This window comes from Crocuta crocuta, unplaced genomic scaffold (genome assembly GCF_008692635.1).
Source record: "Crocuta crocuta isolate KB4526 unplaced genomic scaffold, BGI_CrCroc_1.0 scaffold800, whole genome shotgun sequence".
In the NCBI taxonomy this organism is placed as follows: domain Eukaryota; kingdom Metazoa; phylum Chordata; class Mammalia; order Carnivora; family Hyaenidae; genus Crocuta; species Crocuta crocuta.
The window spans coordinates 193046-199013 of NW_027531027.1; the positions used below are offsets into that span (position 1 = coordinate 193046).

The window sequence follows — 5968 nt, forward strand, 5'->3', positions numbered from 1 at the left end:
AACATGGACCTCAATGGGGAAAAACTGAGAGCTTTTCCTCTAATGTCAAGAATAAGACAAGGATGTACACACTTACCATTGTATTCAACATAGGATTGGAAGTCCTAGACACACCAATCAGACAATAAAAAGAAATAAAATGCATCCAAATGGGCAAGAAAGAAGTTAAACTTCCATTATTTTCATATGACATGATACTATATATAGAAAACCCTGAAGACTAAGCAATGCACACACGAGCACGGGTGTGCGTGCACACGCAGACACACACACACACACACAACTAAAGAACTGATAAATTAGTTCAGTAAGGTTGCAGGATACAAAATTAATATATATAATTCCATTGCATTTCTATACACTAATAATTTAGCAGCGGAAAGAGAAATTAAGAAAACAATCCCATGTACAATTGCACCAAAAATAATAAAACAGCTTGGGATAAATTTAACAAAGAGGTGAAAGGCTTATACTCTGATAACTATAAAGCATTGATGACAGAAATTAAAGATGATGCTAATAAATAGAAAGATATTCCATGCTCATGAAGTAGAAAAACAAATATTGTTAAAATGTCCATACTACCCAAAACAATCTAAACATTCAATGCAATCCTTATCAAAGTACAAACAGCATTTTTTCACATAACTAGAAAAAAACAATCCTAAAATTTGTATGGAGCCACAAAAGACCCAGTGTAGCCAAAGCAACCTTGAAAAGGAAGAGCAAAGCTGGGGGCATTACAATTCTGGACTTTAAGTTATATTACAAAGCTGTCATACTCAAAGCAGTAGAGTACTGGCACAAAAATAGACCCATATATTACTAGAATGGAAAAGAAAATCCATAAAGGAATCCACAGAAATATGGTCAAATAATCATTGACAAAGCAGGAAAGAATATCTAGTGGACAAAAGGCAGTCTCGTCAACAAATGGTGTTGGGAAAACTGGTCAGCTACATGCAAAAAAAAGGAAACTAGACAATTTTCCGACACCATATGCAAAAATAAATTCAAAACAGATTAAGGACCTAAATGTGAGACCTGGAACCATAAAATTCCTAGAAGAGAAGAGAGGCAAAAATTTATCTAACATTGGTCACACCATCATCTTTCTAGATACATCTCCTGAGGAAAGAGAAACAAAATAAAAAAAATAAACTATTGAAACTTCATCAAAATATAAAGCTTCTAAGGCACTTAGGTGGCTTAGTAGGTTAAGCGTCGAGCTCTTAATTTTAGCTCAAGTTCATGGGATCAAGCACTGCCTCAGGCTCTGGACTGACAGCGCAGAGCCTGCTTGGGATTCTTTCTCTCTCCCTCCGTCTCTCTTTCTATCTGCGCCTTCCCTGCTCTCTCTCTCTCTCTCTCTCTCTCACTCGCTCGCTTGCTCTCTCTCTCACTCTCGCTTGCTCGCTGTCTCAAAATAAAGAAATATTTAAAAAAACTGAACTTACCATTAAAAAAAAGAAAAAGGGAAAAAACTTCTGCACAGCAAAGGAAACAACCAACAAAACTAAAAGACAATATAATGAATAGGGGAAGATAATTGCAAATGACATATCCAGTAAAGGGATATCCAAACTACATAACGAACTTTTAAAATCTAACCTCCCCCAAATAATCCAATGGGCAGAAGATATAAACAGGCATTTCTCTGAGAAGACATCCAGATGGCAACAGACATATGAAAACATGTTCAACATCACCTATCATCATGGAAATGCAAATAAAAAGCGCAATGAGATATCACCTCACATGAGTTAGAATGGCTAAAATCAAAAACACAAGAAACAAGTGTTGGCAAGGGTATTGGAAAAAGGAACTCTCATGCACTGTTGGTGGATTGGCAAACTGGTTCAGTCACTGTGGAAAACAGTATGGAGGTTCCTCAAAGAATTAACAATAGAACTCCCTATGACCCAGCAGTAGCACTGCTAGGAATTTACCCAAGGGATACAGGAATGCTGATGCATTGGAGCACATGTACCCCAATGTTCATAGCAGCACTCCAACAATAGCCAAAACATGGAGAAAGCCTAAGTGTCCATCAGCGGACGAATGGATCAAGAAGATGTGGTTTCTCTATACAATGGAATACTACATGGCANTTAAAAAAATAAATTAACCAAAAAGAAACAAATTAAGATTTTTAATTTCCAAGCCCTTTGGGAAAGCAAAATTAATGCAATGAAAAACAGAATGTCTGATTAATAAATTTAACAATAAGCGAAAGAAATTTTATTATCTAAATTAACCCATTTATTATAGGCTGGCAACGTTTCAAATGGTGGAGCTTCTACTGATCTTTCAAGTCCTTCAGCCTTCCAATGGCTGTGATAGCAGAAGTGATATTATAGGACCAGGTGCCACCGGCTATGGTCTTCATGCAGGAACCAGAATGGTAGACCCCACAGCTTATCTTTTCATCTTGTTTTTGCCCCAGAAGGAGCAAATGTACTTGGTGTGCTGGCTTATTTCAATCTTCTTCACCATTTTCCTGAGGGAGGCACGATAACGCGTCCCTTATTTACTGACAATTCTGACCTTCTTAACGCACTTAACCATGTCGTTGCAAACTAGGTCTGAGTCCAGAGAGCTAAAATAAAATTATCTTTAAAAAAATCTTACCAGGGCGCCTTGGTAGTTCAATCACTTAAGCGTCCAGCTCTTAGTTTTGGCCAAAGTCATGATATCATGGTTTGTAATCTTGAACCCCATGTTGGGCTCTGCACTGACTGTACAGAGCCTGCTTGGGATTCTCTGTCTCTCTCTCTTTTTGCCCCTCCTCTTCTCTCTCTCTCTCTCTCAAAATAAAGAAATAAACATTATAAGAATCTTATCCACATTAAAATGTTCTGGGTTCTTTGAAATTTTTAGAAGAATGACTACGTCTTTGCCATTATTTTTTTAAATATTTTAATCCTCCAAGTCCCCACTCTAAAGTTATCTCCTACATGAAGTCTACTTGCAATATTCCCAAAATATTGTATTTTAAATTGAAACTTAATCCCATTCAGCCTTCACAGGTGTGTGTCTCTAGGTCCTCAGAGAAGAGCTGGTGGAAGAAAAAGATGGAACTCCCTGATGCTAGTGCTTTTTCTGGGGCAGACAATGTGGTGGCACTCTTCTTGTGCTACTGTACTGCCCACAATTATGTAAAGACAGACTGACAAAGACCAAGCCTCTAGACTCTCTTTTGAGCTACCCTGCTTTAGTCAAGTGTTTCAATTCTGGCACTGCCACTAACTTGCTGTGTGACTATGAGCAAATCTCAGTCCCTCTCTGTTCTCAATTTTTGAAGGATCCTTCCATTTCTGGATTCTATTACTACAAGATGCAGGATTTTATGCAGTTTCTCTCATGAGGACTTCAGAAACTAGATATGTCCACTATTATTCTCATTCTCTCTCTCATCTCTTCCATTTCGCTCTCTTTTCTGTCTCTCCCTCTTTCTATCTCTTCTTGTCTCTATGTTTTCTGTTTTTGTTTCTCTCTTTCTCCCTCTTTTTGTTTTTCTCACCATCTTCTCCCTCTCTGGCATTCTCTTTTGCTCTCTCTCTCTCTCTCTCTCACTCTTTCTCTCTCTCTCCTGCCCCACTCCAACCACAGGAAGTGAATCTGGCTGAATAGCTCCCAACTCAAAATAGCTTTGATGCTTCCTGAGTGTTGCTGGTGAGTAGTAGAAATGAGGCCTCAGGAAGAACAAATGCCCCACCCATCCCCTAGGGAAGGACTCACAGAGTTAAGGAGGAAGGCAGCAGGGTGAAGCATCTCATATCAGGGCCAGCTGGCTCTTACCCTCTAGCCTTTCACCCAAAGAGAGAGCATTAATCACGGATCACAAAGGATCTCCATCTCCTAGATGATCTGAGCCAGAGGTTCTTAACAACCATATACTCCCTCTTCCTTCTTCTGTGCTCCATAATTATACAAGGGTGAAAACTGAGGACCACAGACATGAAAAGAATGGGCCACTGCTCCACAGTGAAGTAATAGAAGAACTGGAAACAGAATGTTGGTCTCCTGATTTCTAATCAAGTACTCTGAAAAAAATTATAAAAGTGATTCAACACCATCAGTTGAAGGACACTTTTCAGAGCATTTTTCTAAGACAAAGACGGTTGAGGATAGTGATAAGTGGTATGTATATTCAATAGATATCCAGACTGTGAACATTTGAGAAGAGGGTCCAGGTCTCTATTGTCTCCAATGAAGGCCCAAGGTCAGCAATGAATAAATGAGGGAAGCAGCTTCCATCAAGGCACTTGAGGGATACTGCTGACTCCTCTGGGACTCTGGGTATATATGTAGAACACTCCAGAAATTTGAAGATCAATGGGTGAAAACATTTAGTCTCAGTCTCTTCTAAACTTGCTCAATCAATCCNTTCTTCTCTATAAAAGCAGTAATAATATCTTTCTTATCTGGATCCCTGATGCTAGGAGCAGCAGCAATCTTTAAAAAAATAAAATATAAGAAAGAACTTTGATAAAAATATGACACTGCTCTGCAAATGTGATGGTTGGGTGCTATGGTGATGTCCCAGCTAGCAATTATGTTCTCAGCAGCAACTCTGAGTCATCCTCTCACTCTCAAAGCTGGAGACCTTGAAAGGGGAGAAATGAGGTGAGTCTTTTGTTATGTGATTTTTCTGTGATGGGGGGCCATACCAGGGGTGAACAGAGACCCTCAAATACATACTCTGCTCATATTCTAGCTTCCTAGGCACTAAATAGTCACCTAAGGCATAGACAGCATTCCCTCCTCTGGTATTTAATTCTGAGATACCAAGTCCTCAAGCCACTGGGGTTTCTGAAGGACTAGAAGTCAGAAACCCCAACTTCTTTTTTTTAAATTTTATTTTAATCCAAGTTAGTTAACATATAGTATAATAATGATTTCAGGAATAGAATTCAGTGATTTATCACGTACATATGACACTCAGTGCTCATCCCAACAAGTGCCCTCCATAATGCCCATCACCCATTCAGTCTATCACTCTACCCAATACCCCTCCAGCAACACTCATCTGTTCTCTGTATTTAAGTCTTTTATGGTTTGTCCCCTTCTCTGTTTTTATATTACTCCTCCTTCCCTTTCCTTAGGTTCATCTGTTTTGCCTCTCAAATTCCACATATGAGTGAAATCACATGATATTTATCTTTTTTTACTAATTTCACTTAGCATAATATACTCTAGCTCCATTCATGTCATAGCAAATGGCAAGATTTCATTCTTTTGATGGCTGAGTGATATTCCAGTGTGCGTGTGTGTGTGTGTACCATATCTTCTTTTTTTTTTAATTCAGTCTCAGTTTTACAGCCAGCTATGGACTGTAGCTTTGTAACTAATTTACTCTGTGGTTTCAGGCAACGTTCATTCCCTCTCTGAGACTTTCTTGTTTTTAATATACAGAATGATCTAAGTATGTAAAGTTATCTTTCAAGAGTCCTGCACTAGGATTTAGACCACTGGATTCAAACCCTAGCTTTGTCACAATAACTGCATGACCTTAGACAAGTTCTTTACTGGGCCTCAGTTTTGGCAACTACAAATGAAGTATTTGGTTTAGATGCTTGGCACCGTGTTTCATGAATTCTGAGATTCAGGAAATCTGTGTTCTAGCTCTAATTGTCACAGGGTGAATCATTTTCTCAGTTTAGACTGGTCTTATCCCTTCTGTGGGCTTAAATTTCCCCATTTGTATCATTAGGGAATTCAAGTACAAGTTATTTATACACACCCTCTGGTTCTAACAGCCTGTGATTCTAACATTTTACAATCACTGAAAATTAAGTGAAAGGGGCAAGAGGCCACACCCAAAATTTCTCATAAATTAACAGTGATTGCCCTCTATAGATCTGACCTGAAACTACAGAACCAGCTAGGCTTGATCTGCTGAGGCAGGAGTGAAAAAAAGAAGACAACTGGATGCTTCACCAAATAAGGTCAGACACATAGACTA

General features: G+C 38.8%; 1 pseudogene; it reads right to left on the bottom strand.

Annotated features, from left to right (window-relative positions):
- Positions 1-2299: 2299 nt before the first annotated feature.
- LOC144237340 (large ribosomal subunit protein eL43 pseudogene) lies at positions 2300-2568 on the bottom strand (annotated as a pseudogene).
- Between the last annotated feature and the right edge of the window lie 3400 nt (positions 2569-5968).